Genomic DNA, 27193 nt, shown 5'->3' with positions numbered 1-27193 from the left:
TTCAGAAAACGAAGATCATGGCATCTGGTCCCATCACTTCATGGGAAATAGATGGGGAAACAGTGGAAATAGTGTCAGACTTTATTTTGGGGGGCTCCAAAATTACTGGAGATGGTGACTGCAGCCATGAAATTAAAAGACGGTTACTCCTTGAAAGGAAAGTTATGACCAACCTAGATAGCATATTCAAAAGCAGAGACATTACTTTGCCAACAAAGGTCCATGTAGTCAAGGCTATGGTTTTTCCAGTGGTCATGTATGGATGTGAGAGTTGGACTGTGAAGAAGGCTGAGTGCCGAAGAATTGATGCTTTTGAACTGTGGTGTTGGAGAAGACTCTTGAGAGTCCCTTGGACTGCAAGGAGATCCAACCAGTCCATTCTGAAGGAGATCAGCCCTGGGATTTCTTTGGAAACTCCAGTACTTTGGCCACCTCTTGCGATGAGTTGACTCATTGGAAAAGACTCTGATGCTGGGAGGGATTGAGGGCAGGAGGAGAAGGGGACGATAGAGAATGAGATGGCCGGATGGCATCACTGACTCGATGGACGTGAGTCTGAGTGAACTCCAGGAGTTGGTGATGGACAGGGAGGCCTGGCATGCTGCGATTCACGGGGTCGCAAAGAATTGGACACGACTGAGCTACTGATCTGAACTGCACTGAACCATTGTCTTCTCCAGAGTATCTTCCTGACCCTGGAATCGAACCGGCATCCTGCATTGTAGGCAGATTCTTTACCAGCTGAACTACCAGGGAAACCTGTTAATCAGCTATATCCCAATACAAGATAAAAAGTTAAAAAAAATTAGTTTGTTCAAGGCTATGGGATTTGATGGGATAGGGAGCTCACCAGACCCCTTCTCTGGATGGCTTCGTTGGTATACAGTCAGGAGAAGCAAAAGTTTTGGAGCTCTTTGCAAAGCTCTTACTGCAATGAGCAGTTCTCCTGGGAAGAAGACTGAGCCAGAACCTGGTATTTCTCTACATATCAGGGCTTGTATCAGTAGCTTAATTCCCTACCCCCTGCAGGTGATCATGCCCTCACAGTTACCAGGGTCCCCCATCTATTATTTAGAATCAGAGTGTTTGTTTATGTGCCTAGACAAAATGGATCTGGCATTTCTGTTGCACTGCAGTAAAAGGTTGTGGCTTACGTAAGCCAGATAAATACAAAGTCAAGGTGACTCTATTTTATGTATCATATTAGCAAAAAACTGCAAATCCTTGGGGGCACACTTCAGGTACCCAAAGAAGTCATTGCTGTCCTGCCTAGAAAAGGGAAAAGATGCAGGCAATTTAGAGACATAAGGTAGAATAATGAGAACTGTGTAGAACCTGGGCATCTCTCCCATTTAGAGTTTACTTCTGTAGGACCAAGTTGGATGGACCAACTGTGTCTACGTCTCCCTTTCCATTTTTTGGCTCCCCTATCCTAACCAGAATGTACTTATATTATCATTGGTCCATTTTTCCTGATCATCAAGAATTTAAAAAACAATTGCAAGCTAGGGGAATTCTCTGGATGTCCAGTGGTTAGGACTCAGCACTTTCCAGGCTGGGACCAAGATTCTATCCCAGGTCAATCCCTCGGGGAACTAATATCCTGCAAGCTCCTTGGTATGGCCAAAAACAAAAACAAAAAATAAAATAAAATAAATAAAAGAATGCAAGCTAGGGCATCCCTTCAGTTTCCTGCCTTTCCTTATGGCTAAGACAGTCAAGAACCTGCTTGCCAACACAGGAGACACAAGAGACATGGGTTCGACCCCTGGGTCAGGAAGATCTCCTGGAGAAGGAATGGCAAACCAGTCCAGTATTCTTGCCTGGGAAATTCCATGGATGGAGGAGCCTGGTGGGCTACAATCCATGGGATCGCAAAGAGTAGGACACGACTTAGTGACTGTAAAACAAGTTATCGGTATTTATTAGTAGTATTTTGACTTTTTCCTTCTTTTTGCTAATTTTAAACTTCTGACCTTTCTGTAATGAACATAGTTAACTTTTACAATAAAATAAAACCTCTTTTAAGGACACTCTTCTTATCATTCCGTCTTTGAAGATTAATCAGAGAGGGGGATACCAACACCCCTGCCTCCTGTACAGGCAGTGGAATGCTTAGCACCAAGTACCTGATGAGTTTGGGTCATTACTAAGCTGAGGGACTCTTTTTTGCCTCCAGCCTTGAGGCGTTAAAACAAGCTCTGGAGGTGAACTTGCTTTTGAGTCCTAGCTCTGCTCAGTAACTTTGGAAGATAGACATCATCTTGCTGTCTTTCATTTGTAAAATGGAGATGATCATACCTACCTGAGTTGTTTATAAATGGCATGGTGCATGTAAGCTGCTTTTTGAATGTGAATTGCTATTATTAGCGCACATACAGCAGCCATATTTATTCTTGCCTAAATAGTGCCAAGTACCAAGTGACTGCCTTGTATTAATGTCATTCTGGAGTGCTTTTTCTGTGTTGGGTTAGAAATTATGCCTTTTTTTTTTTTTGCATGGTGTGTAATCTATAAGAATATTCAATCATTATGTTGTATACTTGCAAAAAAATACTGTAAATCAACTATACTTCAATAAAGAAAAAAGAATAAATAATGTATATATCTTGAAAAAACAAAACAAAGAGAAATTGTGCCTTTTGATGCCCCCAAACCTTGCAAAAATCTGTCTGGAAGCACCACCAACTGCAGGCGTCACCAGAGTAGGAATTGAGAGAGCATACGTTATGGGCTAAAATATAGTTTTGATTGTGACTATGGCATTATTGGAGGCTGAGGCATAAATGTGCAGAGAGGCTGTCTGGATATATGACTTAGCTTCAGATCATTCCAAAGAACTTGAGATGCTGTGGGCACAATGGTTGTGGGGTGTTTTTTTAATGAAAGAAAAAGGGAAATGCCACATACTTTACTACTAGAATACTCAAAAACTCATAACATATGTTCAAACATGAAAGGCTATGAGAAGTCCTGTAGTAAAAGTGCCTGTTTATCTTTGTTTATCCCAGCATTTTCCAGACAACTTTGACTTTTTTCCAACCCTTGTAACATTTGTTAACATTCTGGATGAATACATGCCAGGGACTATTGCCTTAACTGATTATCCCAGGGATAAGTGGTCTCCCATTATGATATGATGTAAAAGAAACAAAATAATAATTAATGCCCTGGCTTCCACTCTCATGGATGGAAATATTGGTTTGATGAAAGCAAAAATGAATTACTGTTTCTGAGCAAATGTATGTGTGTGAATTGAGGCAGAGGGAAAAGAAGGACCGTGCAGGTGTATTGTACATCTTACAGAAAAATCTCTGGAATTAGAAGGAGCATTGATAAGAACATCTAGTTCAGATATTTGTACATGTAAAAACTGAAACCAGAGAGGAAAAGTCATTTGCTTGAGACCAACATGTATCCCACCTACCAGTTTACTTTTTCCTACTATACCATATTGCTTTCTGATGTTGCCAGGTAGAGAAGAAAAGGGTTAAAGAAAGAGTGGAAGAAACATTATTTTTTCATGTTTAACAGCACTTTGTAGGGTAAAAAAGACTTTGTCATTTGTTATTTGAGTTTCATAGAGCCCCCCGTTAGGGAAACAGGACAGGGGTTACAATGTACAGATTTATAAGTGGGTCAGAAATCTGAATAGGTGAACTGACTTGCCTAAGATCCCACGGTTAGTCAGAGGCCTAGGACTAGAATCCAAGTAGGCTGCTTGTTCAGTTTGCCACTCCAACACATAGACCCTATATCCATAGACCTTATATCCCTGGTCTGTGCGTACAGAGAATAACTCCAAAGGAATATATAACCTTGGTCCTTTGCTGGCTGGTTTCCAGTTGGGATCAGCCAATGAGAGGTTGCTGCAGAATACTTAAGGGTGAGAGGAAATACAACTCAGGATATTCCTTCTCTGCTTCCTCTCTGGTGCCATTTTCTCAATGCCATGACTGCCAGGCAGCTCCCCCTTCAAGTTTCCAGTCCTTAATATTTCCACCTCTTATTCCTTCACCTTTAGGGGTGACAGTGGCGTCCTGGTGTTGCTAGTCTCTGGGTGCTTCCCCATCATCTTAGCCACTCTCTTTATTAGAATTTCTTTGAATGTCTGGGGTGAATTCTATTTCCTGCTGAGACTCTGTCTGATACAGTGTGTCTTGTCAACTCAACATCCACTGCTTTCCCTTCCACCTTCTGCCTCAGTTACATGGGAGCAAGGATTAGAGGTATTTTCCAAAACAATGTTCATCTGCTCCAGAGTCGATAGAAATAGTCACAGAAACTGAACACTCATGAGAAAGTATGCCTTTGCATTGCTCCATCTGATCTTGGCCAGGGAAGCATTTTATAAAAAACTGTGGCAAAATACATGTAACATAAAATTTTCCACATCAAACTTTTTAGGTGCATAGTTGGGCTTCCCTTGTGGCTCAGCTGGTAAAGAATCCGCCTGCAATGTGGGAGACCTGGGTTCGATCCCTGGGTTGGGAAGATCCCCTAGAGAAGGGAAAGGCTACCCACTCCAGTATTCTGGCCTGGAGAATTGCATGGACTGTATAGTTCATGGGATTGCAAAGAGTCAGACACACCTGAGCAACTTTCACTTTCACTTCAGTAATGTTAAGTACATCAATCTTGTTGTTCAACCAATCTCCAAAACTCTTTACATCTTGTACAAAAACTCTATACTCATCAAACAACTTCCCATTTTTCTCTCCCCCAGCCCATGGCAATCCCACCATTTTATTGTCTCCACAAATTTTACTACTGTAGTAATGTCTTACAAGTGGACTCATACCATATTTGTCCTTTTTGTATCTGGCTCATTTCACTTAGCATAATTGTCTTCAAGGTTTTTCAATGTTGTAGTATCTGTTAGTTTCCTTTTTTAAGGCTGAGTAATATTCCATTGTGTGTATATATCTTATTTTCATTACATATTTATCTGTTGATGGACATTTGGGTGTTTCCACCTTTTAGCTATTATGAGTAATGTTGCTATGAACATGGATGAACAAATATCTTCAGTACCCTGTTTTTAATTTTTGGGGGAATATACCCAGAAGTGTACTTTCTGGGTCATATATTAATTCTATTTTTAATTTTTTGAGGAACCTACATATTGTTTTCCACAGTGACTGCACCATTTTATATTCCCACCAACATTTTACAAGGATTCTAGTTTCACCACATCCTTTCCAATACTTGTTATGTATATACATATTTATTTGATAATAGCCACCCTAATGGGTGTGAGGTGGTAACTCATGGTGGTTTTGATGAATATTTCTCTGATAATTAATTATGTTGTGCATCTTTGAATGTGCTTATTGGTCATTTGTTTCTTTTTAGAGAAATGTCTGTTCAAGTCTTTTGCCCAAATTTTAATAGGATTGCTTATTTTTATCATTGAATTATAGGAGTTTTATATTTATTCAGTATATTGAGATGGCCAAAAAGTTTGGGTTTTTCCATAACATCTTACATATTAATCCATTATCAGATATATAACTTGCAAATATTCTCTCCCATTCTGTAGGTTGCCTTTTCACTGTTGGTTGATTATCTCTTTCTACTTTTGTTGCTTGTGCTCTTGGTGTCATATTTAAGGAATCATGGCTAAATCCAATGTCGTAAAGTTTTCTAAGAGTTTTATAGTTTTAACTCTTATATATGCTTAGATCTTTGATCCATTTTGAGTTAATTTTTGTATACAGCATAAGGTAAGGTTTCAGTTTCAATTTTTGCATGTTGATATTGAGTTTTCTCAGTGCCACTTGTCGAAAGACTGTCCTTTCCCCACTGGTCTTGACAACCTTGTCAAAAATCATTTGAGCATATATATGAAAGTATTACCGCACAATTGCACTCATCTCACACGCTAGTAGAGTAATGCTCAAAATTCTCCAAGCCAGACTTCAGCAATACGTGAACTGTGAACTTCCAGATGTTCAACCTGGTTTTAGAAAAGGCAGAGGAACCAGAGATCAAATTGCCAACATCTGCTGGATCATCGAAAAAGCAAGAGAGTTCCAGAAAAACATCTATTTCTGCTTTATTGACTATGCCAAAGCCTTTGACTGTGTGGCTCACAATCAACTGTGGAAAATTCTGAAAGAGATGGGAATACCAGACCACCTGATCTGCCTCTTGAGAAACCTGTATGCAAATCAGGAAGCAAGAGTTAGAACTGGACATGGAACAACAGACTGGTTCCAAATAGGAAAAGGAGTACGTCAAGGCTGTATATTGTCACCCTGCTTATTTCACTTCCCTGCAGAGTACATCATGATAAACGCTGGGCTGGAAGAAGCACAAGCTGGAATCAAGACTGCCGGGAGAAATATCAATAACCTCAGATATGCAGATGACACCACCCTTATGGCAGAAAGTGAAGAGGAAATAAAAGCTTCTTGATGAAAGTGAAAGAGGAGAGTGAAAAACTTGGCTTAAAGCTCAACATTCAGAAAACGAAGATCATGGCATCTGGTCCCATCACTTCATGGGAAATAGATGGGGAAACAGTGGAAACAGTGTCAGACTTTATTTTTCTGGGCTCCAAAATCACTACAGATGGTGACTGCAGCCATGAAATTAAAAGATGCTTACTCCTTGGAAGGAAAGTATTACAAATTCCACATTCTTCAAATGTGATCTTTTTTGTCATTCATTGGGATGCTCAACTGATCTAAAATTGATGAAGTTTAACTGTGGTACAAAGAAATTACAATAGCTAGAGGTGATGTGGTACTATAAAATAAGCAGGGTGGGTTAGAAGAATATGAGGAATGCCTCCTGGAGGCAATGTCTCTTGACCTCGGCCTTGAAGAGAGTGATGGGGAATGAATCATCAAGGAGAGGGATGTCACGTTAAATGATGATAATGGGAGGTGTGTTTGGGTTGAAAGGCTTAAGACGATGTCTTAGTACACCAAGATGAGGTGGGGAAGGTAAGGGTGCTAGAGACTGGATTAAGGCACATGGATTTAATTTGGGAGGCAATAGAGAGCTACTATGAATATTGCAATAGGGAGTGACAGGATGTGGGTAAAAATATCATATGATCATGATCATAGTTTGCTTTGGTGAGTCTCAAACCTAGCTTGAAAAATACAGATGCCCAGGTGACATCCCCAAAGGTTACGATTCAAGGGGTGAGTACAAGAGAGGTCAGCATAGGGAGTCAATGGTGACTTGTGAGAGGAATGAGGATCATGGCCAGAATTAGGGATAAAAATCCAAAACCTGTTTGTCTCCCAAGTCTATGAACATAATCATCACTCTTTTGACAGTTCTAATATTGTTGCCTCTTCCTGGGATACCTTTTCTCTCCATCTCCTTTAAAATTCTGCCTATTATTCAAGGTGCAGCTTTAGCTTCCCCTGAAAAGCCCTCCCTGGTCCATATCTCTCTCCCAATTGCTGTGACCTCCCTTGTAGTCAGTATGAGAAAGGATATGAAGAGACCATAGGACTAGATTTCAGAAGGAAATTAGAGGAACTCAGCAAATCACAGGCCATGATAAATAAGGGAAGAATCTGAAGGGCAGGATGGAAATTACAGAACAAGAAGAGGTTGATATCATCCTCATTGCTTCACTTATTCTTCACATTATTGAAACGTATTGGAGTTCGTGTGTGTCTACTTATGCGGAATTACAGATTGTATTTTCTAGTTTTAATTAACATAACACACAAAGAGAAAATAGTTTAAGTTTTTTTCCTGCAAATAAACCAGGGATTGAGGAGAAACATACTGTACACCCAATACGAAAATGGCAGCACTAATGCCATTCTGCTCCTAGAAGGTTCTGTTCCTAGAATAAGCTTGTTGTCAGTCAGATCACCAAATCAAAACAGTATCTAATTAATAAACTGATAAAAAGTGGGCCCCCCAACATTTGCCAAAGGTCTTTGTGAAATATCTGTGACAGCCATTAATACCGAGAATTGAAATTAATGAACTTAGAATTGGAACTTCAGATTGCTTTAGAATGAAGAATCAAACTAAAATTTAATAAAGTTTATTAAATCATTTGTTCTCTCTAAAGACATGATTTTACTCTTTTTAGTGAAAGCAAAGGGATTTTGGAGCATATTTATTCATTATTTTAAAATACGGTGAATTCTGTACACTTTCAAATTTCTTTTGTGTTTGTTTTATAAGACATGCAATGTATTAGTAGCATAGCACATTTAATTATAAGTAAAACTTGAAAACCACTGCATTAAGCAACTACATAGTTTCAGTGGGGAGGAAGGGGAAAGGATACTACCCATTGAAAGGTTTTTCTGCCCAGAGACAGAGAAGAGAGAATCACCAAATTGAGCCTATTTTAGGATTGGGAGAGGGTTCAAAGAATATTGGGGTCTAGTGGGGGTAGAGCAGGGAGTAGTAGTGATACCTGTGAAACGTGGAAGCCATGGAGATGGGGCTGAGCTAATCCATTTTGTGCCTTTGTATCAATTTTAGAAAAAGGCACACCTTCTTCCCAGCAGAAGTAGCCCCACACCAGGGTTCATAGCTTGGTAAGACTATGCACTATCTCAAGTTGACCCCCACACTCACTCCCGTTGGTTGGCACTCTTGTGCAATTATAACCTGCACAACTGTATGCAGTGGCCCCACATGAGAATATGCCGTAAGTGGCAGATTCACTTAAAAATCCCTCCCCAAGTGAACCTTTTATTTTTATTTTTTATTGATATACAGTTGATTTAACAGTATTGTGACAGTTCCTGGTACCCAGCAATGTGATTCAGATATATATATATATATATAGATAGATAGATAGATAGATAGATAGATAAATATATGTGTGTATACATGCATATATATTTTCATATTCTTTTTCATTATAGTTTATTACAAGATATTGAATATAGTTCCCTATGCTATTAGTAGGACCTTTTTGTTTATTTATATCATATATAGTAATTTGTGTTTGCTAATTCCAAACCACTAATTTATCCCATCCCAGCCTTTCCCCTTTGGTAACCATAAGTTTGTTTCCTATGTCTGTGAGTCTGTTTCTGTTTTGTAAATACGTTCATTTGTATCATTTTTCTAGATTCCATGTATAAGTGATATCATGTGATATTTGTACTTCTCTGTCTGACTTCACTGAGAATGATGTTGGTGCAAATTGCATTATTTCATTCTTTTTAATGGCTGAGTAATATTCCATTGAATATATCCACCACATCTTCCTTATCCATGGACATTTAGGTTGCTTCCATGTCTTGGCTATTATAAGTAGTGCTACTATGAACATTGGGATGCATGTATCTTTTTGAATTAGGGTTTTCTCTGGATATATGCCCAAGAGCCCCGCCAAGTGATTCTGCTGACCAGCTAGAGCTATGAACTACTGGTCTACATATTACTATATTTGCTTATTTATTCTATAAACTTTATAGAATTCTTAAGAGAAATGCATTTTAAGAACTGGTCTTTAATTCTGACATCTCACTAAACTTGCTTTCCCACAAATGAATTTGATTTAATGAGTGTCTATAACCATTGATCTAGCTGTGTGCCCCTGGTTTAATGACTTTCCTTCTCTGAGCCTCAGTTTCTTCAGTTATAAAATGAAAGGATTTGAGGTAGATGATCTAGAAGGTCCTTTCCAGCCATAGCACCGTATGTTCAATGCATTTTGCTGCTTATCGATGTATGAAAATTCCCTGCCAGGCAGCCTGTGCAACTACATTTTACTGGCTGATTTTGGCTCATTTTCCTGAGAGAGTTGAAGGCATATGTTCACTGTAGCTTTGTTTTTAGAGAGGGGCCATTTTTACCATTAACTGCATGGTCATCCTATGGTCATTCTCTTGCCAGTGTCTAGCAGGCATCTCTAACATGGGGTTGCAGTACAGACAGCATTTACAGCCAACTGGAGTGGCAACCACAATTGTTTGATTATCCTTCATATAACTATATGCTTAAGTGAACACCATATTTACTCATGTATCTTGTAATTTATTTAAAAACCCTTCTTTCCTGCCTGCTCCAGTAGATAGCTGTGAAACCAAAGGTCCAGCTTCAACAGTTTGGAAGCTTGGTCAGAGCAGCTAAAGATCTGTGAACAGTGTTTTTTTTAACTTTTTCACTTTTAGTCACAAAACATCATTAGATCTCCTTTAGATGCTCTGTGCAAATTCTCAGAAGAGTTTCTGTTTCAGCACACAAGCAATAAATCCTAATTGGAGTTGAAAACTATAGTGGGAGAAATGGTGTTTTCTTCTCAAAATTGGGGAAGGGGAGGGAAATGTGAGCAGATAGGCAAACAAACGAAGTAAGTTTGATCTGACCGTCAGTGACATTTAATACTTATAAGCAATTAACTAGTTATGAAATCTTGGACAGATGACTTCCAGTCTCTAAGCCTCAGTTTCCTTAGTTGTAAAATAAGTTCATTTGGGTTCAAGGAGCTCAAATGTACAGAGCACAATAAGAGGAATTTTTTTTTCACTTACCCTTTTATTATTATTCCTGGAGACAGAAACATGAGCCTCTCTTCAGGTAATTCAGGATTCATTTAGTTCAAGCTTTTCCCTGAACTAGCAAACCTAGACACAGTATTTGAAAAACAGAAATATCTAAGAGTTCCACATCTTCTATTGGTTCCATATTCCTATATGCCTAACCACGTTGCCAGAAACTCAATTTTCCTTCTGCAACAATTAATGCCATTTGTGGTCAATAACTAACTTGTCCATGACTGAGATCCCAAATAGCTAATCAACTTTTCAAGTTGGATTCAGGGATCTAGTGATTCATTAGACTAGTGGTTTTTAAGCATGTTTCATTTAATTAAATCACTTGGAGAGCTTATTAAAATTCAAATTCCTGGGCCCCACCACCACAGATTCAACTCCAGTGGGTTTGAGTAGCCATAGAAATCTAATACTTTAACAAGCACTCCAGATAACCAGTGGTCCAAAATTGGAGAAATACTTTGCTTTAAAGATGGTAATGAAAAGAGGCCATCACCTAATGGCAATCCCTGCTTGCCATTTCTCTAGCCCCTGGCCTCTCTTGTTTCTGGTTCCCATGCAATGCCTTTGTGAGAAGCAGGGGCAGTGATTGCAAATTCTATTTTCTTCAGTTTCAAAGAAGTGAAGTGACTCCTCCAGAGCCCCAGCTCAGTAGAAAAGGAATAATATTGGAGTTTTCACTCCCAGATTAGAGTTGATCTCTTAGGCTAGACTTCTTAGTATAGTTTTACTCTGCCATTCAGCATGAGAACAGGCCAGGATGGAAAGCAAGCCAAAGCAATAACCTGTCCTTTTACTGACTAGCTGGTCTGGGTAATTCCACGGACAAGTGTTAGATTTGATAGGGAACAAAATGAAACCACCGATAAACAACACGTTGCCTTCAGATGCTTGCTGTAACTTTCACTGCTAAAGAATGATCTCTATTGTCCTCCAGCAGCTGGTATGAGCACATGAGCTAGGGGCAAGAGCCTTTGATTCTGCTGTTCTGGTCTCAAGGAGTTAGGGGATAAGACAGCGTGGAAAGGACCACTCTTAGTCTTGAGGACTAAGAGGACCTATGGCATATGTCGAATATCATTCCTTTAGACCAAGATTTAGGTAAAAAGAAGCACCAACTGATCTTGAATAAAAATTGTGCTATCAAAAAATGCTTGAAAAAGCTATGCTATAGTCCCACCACCTCATTTTACAAATGAGCCAACTAAGATCTAGACAGCAGACATGATCTGTTTAAGATCTCTTTAAACCTTTAAATAGTGAGCACTGATTTCAATTCCTACTGACTTTTAAGGGAAAGTTGCCTGGAAAATCCCCTGGATAGAGGAGCCTGATGGGCTGCAGTCCATGAGGTCACTAAGAGTCGGACACTGAGCGACTTCACTTTCACTTTTCACTTTCATCCATTGGAGAAGGAAATGGCAACCCCCTCCAGTGTTCTTGCCTGGAGAATCCCAGGGATGGGGGAGCCTGGTAGGCTGCCGTCTATGGGGTCACACAGAGTTGACTTAGCAGTAGCAGCAGCATATTAATAATAATTAATCAATTTGAGTATTCATCACATATTCTATGTGCTTCATGTTTAATCCCCACAGCAACACTGTAGGGTAGATAGTATTATTACCACCCTAATTTTATAGGTGAAGGAACTAGGCACAGGGAAATTAAGCAAACTGCCTCACAGATAGCTTTGGAGTTGGGATTAGACTGCAGAGAGTCTGACTCTAGATAGAACCCCTGAGCTTTAACCAGTGTACATCCTGCCTCTCAAACACAAGGGGTAGGTTTACCAAAATAATCTTCATCAGACTCTCTCCATCCTGCCAATTCCCTGCTCAAAACGCACATTGGATTCTGCTTGCAACAATAATACTGAATCTTGACTAGTGTCACTGCTGTTTATGGGATTCCAACTCCAGGAGTTGGTGATGGACAGGGAGGCCTGGCGTGCTGCGATTCATGGGGTCGCAAAGAGTCGGACACGACTGAGCGACTGAACTGAACTGAACTATGGTGAAATGAGAACCCCAACTTGCCAACCATACCTTGCATCACTACTCATGGATTCCACCATCTCACAAACCCATTATGTTTTCGGGCAGTTATTTTTGTTTTTAGCATTACTAAAGTGTAATTGGTACTAGTCCATGCACAACACCTGGAATGATCTCTGCCCTCTAAGAAGCTTAAAAAATTTTTTTAATTTATTTTTGACTGTGCTGGGTCTTGGTTGTGGAGTGGGCTTTCCTACAGTTGCTGTGAGCAGGGCCTACTCTCTAGCTGCAGTGCACCAGCTTCTCATTTCGGTGGCTTCTCTTGTTGTGCAGCATAGATTGTAGGGCACGTGGGCTTCAGTAGTTGCGACTCCCGGGCTCGAGAGCACTGGCTAAATAGTTGTGGTGCATGGGTTTAGTTGCCCTGCAGCATGTGGTATCTTCCTGGACCAGGGATCAAACCCATATCTCCTGCATTGGCAGGTGGATTCTTTACCACTGAGCCACCAGGGAAGCCCTGCCCTCTAAGAAACTTTACATCTAAAACATCTCTACAACTGCCATGGGCAGAAAAGCTTCTCATTGTGTACTATTATTTTAGTTGTTACAGTCTCTGACACATGATGCAATTCCGTTTCTAAAACTGTGCAAATTAGTGATGTAAACCTCATTTCAAGACTGTAGTTCAGAGCATTCACTCAGTGGACAAGGTGGCTAAGCTTCTGAATGATCTCATGCTGCAGTTGAAAGGAAGGAAGGTTAAGAAGGTGAGAAAAAGAGAGCCTGAAACCAAGACAGTGCTTTTCTGCTAACTCTGAAACTCCATGCCCATCCCTACCTCAGGAACTAAGCCTGAAGTGTCTGTTTCTTGGAGTTTTCACCCATGTTGATCTCAGAACAGGGCCAAGCTAGGGCATCAGCTCTATACTCTCTAAAATACCAGAGTAGCTCTCCCAGAGAATAGCTAGGGGCAATGCAGATGGTAAATGAAAGAAACATTATGGAGATATTTCAGTCAAAGGAGAAGTGTGCAAAAGTTTTGTTGCAGAGGATAGAATAATGAAAGTGGTATTAAAAGTTGATTTTTACTGAACCTCATTTAGAATCTGATCCTTAAGTAGTTCTGGTTGATTTACAATATGACCAAATGTTCTATCTGACAGACACTATGGACTCATCAAATCCATCCCATTTCCCTTCTAGTCCTAACTAGGGGCAGAAAATGAAGTGCCCAAAAGTTAAGTCCAAAACTTAGAGACCTATGTTTGGCCAGTGTGTGGTTTTCAGAAGTTTTGAATTTAAGTCCTTTGGTTGAGCACATCGTTTCCTGATCACCATGGTTCTCACTACTCCCAACTGTCTTGTATCTAACCACTCCACACATTTATGTTATCTCCCTCTGGCCCCAAGACATTTAAATTTACAACCCCTGCCACACTACTTCAGAGTGATGAAATTATATACTGCATAGGGAGGGGTGTCCACCCAGAGCCATATACAAGCATTCAGCATTGGAAGCAGAAGGGAATAAAAGATATTACTTTTAGAAATTCAAGCGAGGTTGTGAATAATACTAGTAATATGTCTTCTGAAGGATTTAAGATCTAATATTTTCCAATGCTGATACACTGAGAGTGTTCCTATCAGTGTAATATATTTAGCAGAATAAATTACTTGGACATTAATATATTTGAAATAAAGAACCTTATCTGAGGCCCTGTGTCAAAGATATTGATGCTTTCTGATTCCTGGGTTTAGTTGAATTGATCAACCTAGGTTAGCTCAGTGGTTCTCCACCGGGGTTGCCCGTAAACATACTAGAACTTCCCAAGGGAAGCTCCTACAGTAAATTATGCTGTGAAATGAGATATGTTGCTGACTGGAGGATGTTGTTTGTATGAGTGGTGTAGGGATAAAAAAATGGTTGGGAATCAGTGACAGTGCCTATTTTGAAAGGCTTCCCAAGAAAGAGTGAGTTTGTTAGCTGCAATTTTCTTTCTCTCTATACTCATGCCTCTATGAATCCCCTGTGAAGTGGGGAAGATAAAAACCTGTTTTTCTTGGTTTTCTTTCTTTGTGGGCTCAGATGAAGATGCCTCATGACTTAATCTTGATTTTCCCTGGACTCTCTAGCAATTGACCATTTCCCAGACTTTAATATTCTACTTTTTTTTTTGAAATCTCCTTTCATTGGTGAGGAGAGCACTTCCTGGGTTGACTCCATCCTGATTTGTGTCTGATTCAGCTTGTAAGCCATCAAAGCTGCTCTATGACTGTTTTATTAATTAAGCACCCATAGGATTTCTTGGACTCTAGTATGGCCAAGTTCAATTTTGATTAAATCTATACTGAAGGCTACAGGGTAGGTGGAAAAACAAGGAAAATACTTGACAGATGGTATCTTCATTTCCTACGGAAAACTGGTGCTTAAATCTGTCAGACTCCTCATGGTGTGCAAGCCCCAAAGGAATACCTGGGGCTTGTCCCTGGGTATTAGAGCAGGCTGGTTTCAGTGGGAGGCCAGGCACAAGTTGAGAGAAGGGAAAGGCATGTTTGAGGAGGAGTGCTGAGGGGGGAAAACTGAGGACGATGTTAGTCTTCAGATCTGAGATGAATGTGGGGCCTGAAATCAGAGCTGAAGCAGAAGAGGCAAAACTGAGTAAGGCAGAGTGGGTCAGGAAGCAAGCTCCCAAGTCTCTGGCATTTGGTGTGGGGTTAGGACTTAATCTTTATCAAGGAGGCCAGGAAGCAGGAACCTTTATCAAAGTATACATGCTCAGTCATGTCTGACTCTTTGTGATCCCATGGATGGCAGTTCGTCCTCTGTCCATGGAATTCCCCAGGCAAGAATACTGGAGTGGTTTGCCATGCCCTCCTCCGGGGGATCTTCCCAACCCAGGGATCAAACCTGCATCTCTTGAGTCTACTGCATTGGCAGGCAGATTCTTAACCACTGTGCCACTTGGGAAGCCTAATAAATGGTATGCTCTCTCTCTCTCTCGCTCTCACACACACTCACATACTGACATGCTCCTAATGTTCAAAACCTGAATATGTGAGTGTGTGTGTGTGTATGCATGTGTGCACTTGCACAGCCTCCAGCAGTGGTTGGGACCCCAGCAGGTAAGAAACAGCAGAAGAAGGAGGGGAAGAGCAAGTAAGGGAAAAAGTTCAAAAGCAAGTTCTTGTGCTGGCTCATCTTTTTGCTCTTTCTTTATACTAATTCACAATCTGTAAGGAAGCCTAAAACTAACTCCTAACTAGAAGTTAATGGCAGTTTTGCATTAGTTCTCCTGACTAAAACCAGGAACTGTTTATCCCAATGATATAATGGTTTGATTTTCCTTTCTACATTACAGTCATCTTTCTCTTTCTCCTATGTGATATGGGCCTTCTTTGTATCTCCAGGCTATTCCATTTAATCAGCAAGATATATTTGCCTTCTAGATTTGGAATTCAATTGTATTGTGCCCAAGATAACTGATTTTACTTTTGCCCTGCTTCATTTAGACTGCTTCAATGCTGCCTGACAGTAACTCTCTCCCAGAGTAATAAGATTTCTGATTGTAAATATGCCGTTATAAAAATAATTGAAAAAATATTTATTGCCTTCCTATCATGTACAAGGCAGTGTGTTATCTGCAGGGTGTGGAATGAGGGGTGGATAGAAAGAAATATAGAACTAAGTCCCTGCTCTCAAGGAGCTTAATCTGCTTAGGAAGAGAAAATGTATAGACAGAAAACTATGGCTTATAGTAACATAAAGGGATTATTTAGAAGGGCAATTTTGAAATTTAAACATTACCCTATAAACTCAGAGGAGGGAGCAATCATCAAAGACTAGGCAGGCTAGCAAAGGCTTTAAAATGTCTGGTACATACTAGACATGCAATATAGATTTCTTGGGTGAAGTATTATTATTATTATTATTTTTTTTTTTTTGCTATACCTCTTGGCATGTGAGATCCTTGTTCCCTGACCAGGGATTGAACCTGTACTCCCTGCACTGAGGCTTAACCACTGGATCACCAGGTAAGTCCTGGGTGACATAGAATTTGAGCTAAATCTCGAAGGGTGGGTACATTTACAGAAGTCATTAAGAGGAGGAACTATATTCTTGATTCAATACATGTTACAGACAAATGTGGGGGTTTCCCAGGTGGCTCAGTGCTAAAGACTCTGTCTACTGATTCAGTAGAAGACATGGGTTCTATCCCTGGGTCGGGAAGATCCCCTACAGGAAGAAATGGCAATCCACTCCAGTATTCTTGCCTGGAAAATCTTATGGACAGAGGAACCTCACAAGCTACAGTCCAAGGGGTTGCAAAGAGTTGGACACGACTTAGCGACTGAGCATGCATCCTTAGGCAAATATGGGGGAAGCATAATAGATTGTGCCAGGGGACACAGCAAGTAGCAGTTTTTCTAGAGTGAAGGGTTTATGGAAGGAGATAATAACAGTGGAAATGTGGTTAGGTCCAGATAAGGGAAGGCCTAGGAGGCATGGGAAAGGAATTTGAGCTTTATCCTGTAGGTAGTGGGGAACCAATGGAAGTTTTGAGCAAAGGATAATGTTGAGAAAGAATGAATCTGGTGACAGTTTGCAGGATGGATTGACAGGGAGAAACTGGAGGCAGTTGGACCAGCCAGGAGGCGACTGCAGTAGTCTGGACAGGAAGTGATAAGGGCTGTACCTAGGCGAACACAGTGGAAAAGTGCAGTAAGGTATGTAGTAACAACACATAGAAGATAAACAGGGTTTAGTGACTCGATTTTATTATGTGGGGCAGAGGAAAGGTGGAAGGTAAGATGACTCAGGTTTTTAGTCCATGAGGCTGAAGAATGGAGGCATCACCAGAAATGCTTTCTCTGTTAAGAAGCTGTTTACTGCTGTCTTAAACTAGTTTGTGAAAGGACAAGCCTCAGGCTGTTAAAGTCCATTTCATTTTGTTGTATCTTGGGACTTGAAGAGACCTAGAGGTTCTAGACTGGCATATTTGAACTCTGAACTGTATGCAGGACCAACCCAAACCGTGACATTAATTTCACTGTGTCCTGATACACTTCTCAAGCTATTTCATTCAGATTGCAAGTCTGTGGGTTTTGTCCAGGCTTACCTTTTATGGGTAATCCATTTAGGGGCTGACTGACTTATTCATTGGTATGTCTTCCTCCTTTCTCACCTGTGTAGCACTGTCTCTCCTTCATATGAGCACATGTCTTCATGCTCAATTTTGGCTTCTGAGAGCTATAAACATCTCAGGGATTGAAACTTGCTGCTTTTTTTTTTTTAAATGAAGTTGAAAGCACCAGTCCTACAAAACTAATGATGCCTTCATTTTTATTTTATTAATTTAAGTAAAGGAGCCTTCTGCCTACAGAGCAAGCACAGAGGCACAAGAAGGTTGTTTTTGTTTTTTTCTCCTTTCCTTAAAGGGGTTTGGGTTCAGTAGTGCATGCTTGAATGAATTTCTTGTAGCAACAGAGATACTGGAGGAAGATGTATGAAAGATTAAAAGAATAATGTCAGGTAGTGTATAAAAATACACTTAGCATTTTAAATGCTTACTTATGCCAAAGCCATTTATAAAAATTGAGTTTGTCTACAAGCCAACATATTCCCCATCCCACCCCAAACATACAAACATTCCAAAATAACAAAGTTCTATGGTCACTTCTATCATATATAGGAAAGTAAATGGAGGCTGAGTAGAATATCACTCTTGATTGTAACAATGATAGATTGAAAAGTACAGTCCAAGGAACTTGGTGCTTGAAATTATGATATATTTCACCTACCATATATTTTAAAAGGCATTTTCTGACTCCTTGGTTCATTTGATTCTCAAAGCTTTCTGGTGAGGTAGATCAGCAAAATAGCATTATTTCCTAAGCAACAGAGAGGATAAATTGCTCACTCACTCAAAGGCACCAAGCAATTTAGCATCCATGCCCTTTCTCTTTCTTCTACTTTACTTTTCTCAGAAGAGAAAAGGCTATTGCCAAGCTTTGCTCTGGGCCTCTAGTCAATGAGTCATCAGGTGGGGGGTGGGAGGGGAAACAAGTAGAAGAGAGATGAAGGCCCTTCTGTAATGTAGAGACCATGGAGCTGCTGTTCACTGTTGCAGCCCACACACCTCAGACAGCTAGCTTTGAAAATGGGAAGGAAGCACCCAGGGTCTCTGGTTCAATGTGCTCAGAATGAGAGCCAACCCTCTGCCTTGTCTGTATCAGTGACTGATTTTCCTTAATCATCTAGAAATGTTCTATGGGAAAAGTTTAGGTAGTGGGGTCATAGAAAAGCAAGCCATCTCTTTTTATCTGAAGACCTGGAGAGTTGTCTTTTCAACATAGAATGGATCAAGTCATGGTCTGGGTCATTTTAAAAAAGATCAGTCCCACATAGTTACCATGACTGATTTGTACAGTGATAGCAAATCTAATCTCTCTCTACCTTCCTCTCCTGAGCTTATGTGTCAAACTGCCCACTGGGCATCACCACTGGTATGTAATCCCTCTACACTTACCTCAAACACAACAGATCTAATAGCAAATTCATCATCACTCCCATCTTAATCTACCACACATACTTTATATTTGTCTTTGGCAATGCCATCTATCTAGTTTTCCAGGCCAGGAAAGTGGGAGTCACTTTTTTTTAATTTAATTGGAGTATAGTTGCTTTATACTGCTGTGTCAGTTTCTGCTGTACAGCAAAATGAATCAACCATACATATATCCCTTCTCTGGATTTCCTTCTCATTTAGGTCACCACAGAGCCTTGAGTAGAATTCCCTGTGCCATACAGTAGGTTCTTATTAGTTACCTATATTTTATACATGCTGTTGCTGCTAAGTCGCTTCAGTTGTCTCCAACTCTGTGCAACCCCATAGGCGGCAGCCCACCAGGTTCCACCATCCCTGGGATTCTCCAGGCAAGAATACTGGGGTGGGTTGCCACTTCCTCCTCCAGTGCATGAAGTCGCTTAGTCGTGTCTGACTCGTAGCGACTCCATGGACTGCAGCCCACCAGACTCCTCCGTCCATGGGATTTTCCAGGCAAGAGTACTGGAGTGGGGTGCCATTGCCTTCTCTATGCTGCTGCTGCTGCTGCTAAGTCGCTTCAGTCGTGTCCGACTCTGTGCGACCCCATAGACGCCAGCCCACAAGGCTCCCCCGTCCCTGGGATTCTCCAGGCAAGAACACTGGAGTGGGTTGCCATTTCCTTCTCCAATGCATGAAAGTGAAAAGTGAAAGTGAAGTCACTGAGTCTTGTCTGACTCTTAGGAGCCCACCAGGCTCCTCCGTCCATGGGATTTTCCAGGCAAGAGTGCTGGAGTGGGGTGCCATTGCCTTCTCCATGCCTTCTCTATAAGTAATGTATAAATGCCAATCTCAGTTTCCCAATCCATCCCACCTCCCTCCATCCCCTCTTGGTATCCATATGTTTGTTCTCTACATCTGTGGGAAGGCATCCTTGAATTCCCCTTTGCCTTCATTCTCCCACATCCCATCACCAAGCGCTATCAATACAGCTTCAAAAACATCTCTCACCTCCATTGACTTTTCTCTTTTCCTATAGTTGTCTGAATTTGGGATGCTGCCATCATTCTATTGGACTATTGTAACTGCCTATTGTGTGATCTCCCTAACTTCATGCTCTCCTCTGTCATTCACTCAATTATGCTGAGATTTTCAGAACACAAACCCGATCATATCTTCCCCCTGCTTAAGAGTTTGCTGATGATTTTCCTTGGGTTACAGGATCAAGTTTGAATTGAACAGTAGGCCCCTACCTACCTCTCCAAAGGCATCTTCTTCTTTTCCCACTCCTATAACCTGGACTCCACCCTCACCAGACTACCTGTCCCCAGCATACCTCTGACTTCCCTCGTGCTTTTCTCTTTGCCTGAGATGCTTCCACCTGACACCTGTTCTCTGCTTGTGAATACCTACTTCTTCAAGTCACAGCTCGAATGTTACCTCCCCTCTTGGTAGCACAGAGGGGAGCACAGAAGCACAGAAGCAGGACTGTGCTTCCCTTGTCTCAGAGTTGTCTCTAATTCTGTCCATACATTGAAAATAGCTCCTGTCTCAAAAGTATTGTAATTATTTGTTTTTTCCACAAATAAAACAAGCTTGAGGGTAAGGAGATGGGTCTTATCCATCTCTCCACCATCCTAAACATCTGCATAGTGTTTGGTACTTAGTTGATTTTCAGCAAATACTTACTGAATCTTTAATTCATGAATAGCTTCATTCAATCATTGAGTCCCTACATTAGGCCCTGGGAATTTGGCAGTGACCCACCAAGGCCTGGCGCTGGCATTCATGGAGCCCACCAGCAATGCTTAGACTGGTGGAGGATGCCCACAAACAACTGTAGAATTTCAATAAAACATAGCAGGTATACAGTTTGAATTTCAACTATCAGGAAGCATGATACGGGGGTCAAGAGCATAGTCTTGGGTTCAAGTCCTGATTTCACCATTTACTAGCTGTGTTGCTTTAGGCAATTTATCTAATGTTCCTATGTCTTGATTTTATCATCTGTAACATGGGAATTATTATAATCCATAAATGATATGGCTGTAATGAAGATTATAGGAGTTACTATTTGTATAGCAGTATTGGGCATATAGCAAGGGTTTAATAAAATGAACACAATCTAATGGAGAGTACAAAGAAGTTAAAATGGCCTGGTTTGAGGGCTACTGTGACTGCCCTGTCCCCTTTTTACCAACTGTGATTCTACCTCTGTATAATGACCTTCTTCATTTCTGTCACTTGTGGTGCAGGGCTTATTTGGGGAAAGGAAAGAGGAAGGTATGGGAGTGCAGGGGAATGCCCATGCAGGGTGGAATGCACAGCCCAGCCTCCTGCCACATTCTCTCTCATTCCCCACTTCAAATACCCGGAAGCTCAGCCTTGCTCGGGGCCAGTCACGTCTCTGGGGCCGAGTCATAAGCCCTGACAAGTGGGCCTTAGGTATTCTCTGTCCTTTCACCAGTCTCATCTCTCTTCTGTCCCTCCCTGGGGGTTGCTCTTAGCCCCTCCCTGTCTGCTCTACTCTCAGGGAAGACTGTGGGGCCCCTTGGGACTTGCAGGCACACATTTCTGCAGGGCCTTCAACAACCTCTGGCCATATGGGGTCCCTGGGCCCAGCCATTCCTTCCGCTGCCATCTCTTCCTCTGATTGCTGCCCTTGTGGGGCCTCTGATCCCAGTAGTGTCAGGGATGGGAAAGGCAGAGAAAGAAAATAGCTAATAGCTTCAGTAATTATTTATATATTGCTTTATTTATTTCCTGAGACAACTGTTTTGCCATATTGCTGGAATGTGTGTCTGCCGTCTCAGATCTGGCAGGCCAATTATGTCACTGCTTTAATGACTCCAGAGCCATGTCCCTGAGAGGTCATCCTAATTGTTTCTGCCTCCCCAGCTTGTGCCAGGGGTGTTTTGTCTGTCTGGAGGTTGTGGCTGGAAAGAAATATAGTCCTAAGCATCTTTCCCTCTGCTTACTGCCCACCTCCTCTGCTCTGGGATCAGAGCTCTTAAGCCCTACTGTTGGTCCTGGGGAAAGCTGGGAAACTCCCCCAGAGATGGGGAGGGAGGTGGACTGAGAGATGAAGCATGACAGGTGCATGATATGCTCTGCTTAACATTAGATGAGGCTGGGGGGATGCCATGTGCATCTCACCTGGTCATAAGCTGTCAAGGTCACTGTACCCCTGAGCCTCCCTTGGGAAGTTCACAAAGTGCCTTTGGTGTTAGAGTCCTAATAATCCCTTATATCTGGGCAGGGATTTATAAGCAGGTTCACACAAATTATTTCTTCTTACTCAAAATAATCTGATGAGGTAGATGATATTATCACCTTGTTTTATAGGTGAAAAAATTGAAGCTTAGAGAGGTTACAAAATTTGCTCACAGCATGGGAACCCTGACCTTTGCATTCAAGTCCACACTCCTTTTAACCTTCTATGGATGTCTCTTCAGTCCTTCCTGTCCTTCCATCCCCAGAGAGGGTACAGATGAGCTGCCTTTTCAGTCTACTGATTTTACATCCCTCCCTCTATTTATAATGTCTTCTCTGCTGTTTCCACTATTCTCTGGCTGTACAAGAGGCCTGAGCAGTGTCCTATACTTTAAATCTCTCTCCTTTCCCCTCCCAGAGAGTAAAAGAGCTGAAGAATCTGATCCTACTACTGAGCTGATGACTAATCCTTGGTAGCAGGCCTTGTATGCAGGTCCTGGGGAGTTCATCCTTTGACTAAGGACTGAGGCTTAAAGGAACAGTGCTTACCTGCTGGAGGTTCAGACACCAAGGTCGGCTGGGAGTAGGGAAAGGGCAGCATTTTGAGTATAAAGAGACCGGTAGCTCTCTAGTTGCAAATACTGTTCAGTGACTTCAGGAGCTCAGAGAAGTCTGTGAGCTTCTTGCTTCTGACCTAATTCTGCCTGAAAGGGACATGGTCCATGCTGCTCCCTTTCGGGCTGGTAAGCAGCAGGAAAGCATGCACATCAGCAGAGTCTCCACTGCTGGGACCAGATGGGACCCTCTATTCTGGGTAGAGAACCACCTGCTGCTGGACAGCATGAGTGAGAAGAGTCCTGGGTTGGGAGCAGAGAGGTTCTTGGGTTCTCCTCCCTGGTTGGCCCTTGCTTCATTGGGTAGATCCCTTTACCTCTCAGGTCCCTTTTCTTGTGTGTAAAGGCAGGTTGATGCACTTTTAAATACAAAATGAGCATCTAACTAGTACTGTACACTTCACACACATGGTATCTTGTTTTCATCAGCAAATCTGCTTTAAACTGAGGATGAAGAAGGAGGCTCAGGGAGCCAAGTGACTTGCCCAAGGTCTCAGACCAATAAGTACAGAGCCAAGATGCAGACTTAATTCTGTTGCAAGACTCACTTCAAGATCTTTATATTAAATGGTAATGAGGACGATGATGATGAAGAAGGAGATAAGGAAGAGGAAGGAGAGGAGGAGGAAGAAAGCAGCTAATGAATGCTTGTCACAAGTCAGGCTCTGTGCTAAGTACTGTTGCTTAGTCCTCACAACAACTCTAAGAACAGCACTGTAATTATCATCTTCATTTTAGAAATGCTGGAAGCTGAGATTCAGAGAGGTTAAGTGTCTTCCTTAAGGCCACAGTCCTGGTAAGTGGCAGAGCTAGCACTTAAATCCAGGACTCCTGACTCCTGGAGTGGCGCTCTTGACACTGTACTAGTCTGCTTAAAAGGATTGATGAGAAAGTGCTTTGGGAATGTGCGGTGCTGTCCGAAGGCAAGCTGGTCCTCTCCATCATTTTATCAGACCCACTGATGCACCTGGCAGCCTCTAAGGGGAATACACTTGTTTGGGCCCCAGGCCAGAAGGTCAAGGTGGGATGGGGACATGGCTTCAGGAGACCTACTTTCTCCAGGCTCAAGCTCTGTGAAGGCACTGTGGTACAGAGTCTTCAGAACTACCCTGCTGTAGCATCAGCTGAGTGCCTGTCTCCAGGGGGCCTAGTGGGCACCTGTTTGGGAGCACATATTGTTCCATTTCTTCCTTGCTACCTTGACTCCTGGCCAAACTATTGTTCCCTGCCTCTCCAGCAACTACAGACACATGTCCCATTCCCCAGCTCCCACTCTGTCTTCAGTTTGTCCAGATGGGAGTTGGCCTGTTAGCTCTGTCACTTTACCTCTGGCGTCTTGAGGGAACAAAACCTAACATACTACCTGTTGTAGCATTCTATTTCGATCTATATCAGGACATCATAAAGCTTGCATCTTGCCTCTTGCAAATCGAAAGGGATTTTATTGCTGGGCTCATGGAGTCCCATAATACTCAAGCCAGCTTTGGCGCTAGCTGGGCTCATGGATCACTCTCTCTCCATAAAAGTCACAGTCTTCGTTCCTCCTCTGAGTTGCCAGCCTATCGTCTGTCTGTTATCACATTGAAAAGAGCTCTCAGGGGAAGAAATCTAGAAATGTCTGGGGAAGCTGTGCCATCATGCAGTTTTGATGCCACACCAGGGAGGATAAAAATTAATGAACTGCGGGGCCTGCCTACAAGACAGTGGTTCTAAGTACAGGCTGGTATGGGATCAAGTGGTTGCCAGTGGGGGTGTTGCATTTGCCAAGTCTTTCAACCCATCTGCAGGTCTTGACCCAACTCAACTTTCTCTTTCCTAGGTATCTTCTCCCAGGCTTTTGAGTACCTCTAGAGAAAGTTACATGACTATGCAGATTGGTGCCGCCAAGTTATTTGCCAAGCTCGGCCAAGCCCCCAGGACCATTCCACATATACCTCCCTTTTGTATCTCTTGGGTCTGTGCTGTGTTCATTTGCCAAGTTGTGTCCAACTCTTTGCGACCCCATGAACTGTAGCCCGCCAGACTCCTCTGTCCATTGGATTTCCTGGCAAGATTACTGGAGTGGGTTGCCATCTACTTCTCCAGGGGATCTTCCCAACCCAGGGATTGAACCCATGTCTTCCATGTCTCCTGAATTGCAGACGGATTCTTTTACCCCCGAGCCAGCAGGGAACCCTGTTAGTTGCTCAGTTGTGTCTGACTCTTTGCAACCCTGTGAACTATAGCCTGCCAGGCTCCTCTGTCCATGGAATTCTCCAGGCAAGAATACTGGAGTGGGTAGGCATTTCCTTCTCTTAGGTAGACTTCCTTTTAAAATAATAAATTAAATAATTTGGCAGTGCCAGGTCTTAGTTGCAGTACGTAGGATCTTTGTTTGCAGCATGTGGGATCTAGTTCTCTGACCAGGGATTGAACTCAGGCCCCCTGCATTGGAAGTGTGAAGTCCTAGCCACTGGACCACCAGGGGAAGTCTGCTCTACTCCCTTTTGAAAGTCCCAGTGTCAGGGATCCAGCCTGTCCCTCTGACCCCTGCCTCACTACAGAAGATCTTCTCTCCTGCCTCACAGAAAGAAGGGTCTTTGAGATATGAACTTCCTCCACTCCATGGCACATCTTCTATTTGTATCCAACTTTATTTTCTGTTTTGAGCTGTTTCCACTCCTTTCTAAGGCTAGCCTCCCCACCTCTGCTCTCAATCCTCCACCTCCTACCTCTGCAGTGTGTTGTTCCAGTTCTCTTCTCCCATATGCTCAGTCTTCTTCACCCAATTCTCCCCTTATCAGCCCTCGAATGTGTTTGCGTCTCTCCATCAAAAATAAGAATACCCCCCTCAAGCTACTTCCTTCCTCATTTTCAACTCTGCTGTGAAAATTCTCAAAAGGATAGCTTCCACCTGTTTAGTCTTCATCTCCTATTCCTTTTGCCACCTGTGACAGTTTGGCTTCTGTCTCCATGACTCATTTCTACATCAGTGCATTAACAGCAGCTCACATTAAGTTCTTAATATGAAGCAGGCACTGTGTTAGGTACTTTGTACAAGTTGTTTTATTTGATCCTCACAACAACAGTTAGAGACAGTGCCAGTTAGAGCTTTCTAGTAACTTGTTCAAGGTCACACAGCCTAGTGAGTGGTAGAGTTAGGATTTGAACAGAAGTGATTTGACATTAGAGCCCATTCTTTAACTCAGGGGTGCACAAACTTGTTCTGTAAAGGCCTGGATAATAAAAATTTTCAGCTCTGCATGCCATACAGTCTCTGATGTTACTGCTCAGCTCTGCCATTGTGGTCTGAAAGCAGTGACAGAGGATATATAAATGAATAAGAGTGACTGCATTGCAATAAAACTTGATTTATAGACACTGAAAATGAGTTTCATATAATTTTGCTTGTCAAAATAGTCTTCTTTTGACTTTTCTCCCCAGGCATTTAAAAATATGAAAATCATTTTTAGCTTGCAGTCCATATATATAAACAAGTGGTGGGCCATATTTGTCCCATGGTTGTGGTTTGCTGACCTTGACTCTAGCTGTCACATTATTCAAGGCTCCTCAAACTGTCAAATCCAATGGCTACAGCTCTCCAGGCTGATGATACACACTTTCTTTTGTTCTCTCCCCATGATTTTGAAGGCCGCACTTACTTCCAGTTTTCCTTCTGCCTTAGCCTCTGCTCAAAGCTTCCCTTCTCCCATTTACCTCTTAAATGTTTGGCATTTCCAAGGATCAGGAGTTGACTTCTTTCTTTGTTTACGCTTGTTTGTTAATGTAGTAGCTCAGCACATGGGCTTTGGAGTTTTGCTTGCCTAGGTTTAAATCCCATCTCCAATAGATACTACTTGTATGAACTTACAGGGTTGTTGTGATGGTTACATGATTTACTATTTGGAAAACTCCCCCAATCATGTCTTTAATGTCGTGTATTTTTAATAAAATAGTTGTCATCACCATTGTTATTATTGTGTTACTATGATGGGATGTTCATTTCCTAATCTTTCTCTCCAGCTCAGACTTCTATTTTGAGTCCCAGACCCACATATTGGCCTATTTAACATCTGTACTTGGCTGTCCACTGGCACCTTGACCTCAGCATGTCCCACACCTAATTCATCATCTCTCTCCCACTCTTGTATCCCCTTACCCATACCTGCTCTTTTGCCCCCACCATTCCTTCTTGTTAACAGTGACACTGTTCACTCATTGAACTGAGAAAACTGAAAGTCCAGTTTCATGTTAGAAAAAAAGAAATGACATGAAACATCCAGCTTTAAAGTGAAGATGAAATAAATCTCTCCTCAGTTGGGACTGGAGATTCACTACATGGTTGATGT

The 27193-nt window shown here is 41.9% G+C and overlaps 1 protein-coding gene across 1 annotated transcript in view; it reads right to left on the bottom strand.

Annotated features, from left to right (window-relative positions):
• TRPC5 (transient receptor potential cation channel subfamily C member 5) overlaps positions 1-27193 on the bottom strand; it is a 352695-nt gene that overhangs the window by 309196 nt on the left and 16306 nt on the right. The gene's annotated exons all lie outside the window — the stretch shown is intronic.

Source organism: Bos indicus x Bos taurus, chromosome X, assembly GCF_003369695.1.
Source record: "Bos indicus x Bos taurus breed Angus x Brahman F1 hybrid chromosome X, Bos_hybrid_MaternalHap_v2.0, whole genome shotgun sequence".
Lineage (NCBI taxonomy): Eukaryota > Metazoa > Chordata > Mammalia > Artiodactyla > Bovidae > Bos > Bos indicus x Bos taurus.
The sequence above is the reverse complement of the archived record's forward strand: the minus strand, read 5'-3'. Positions and strand labels throughout refer to the sequence as shown.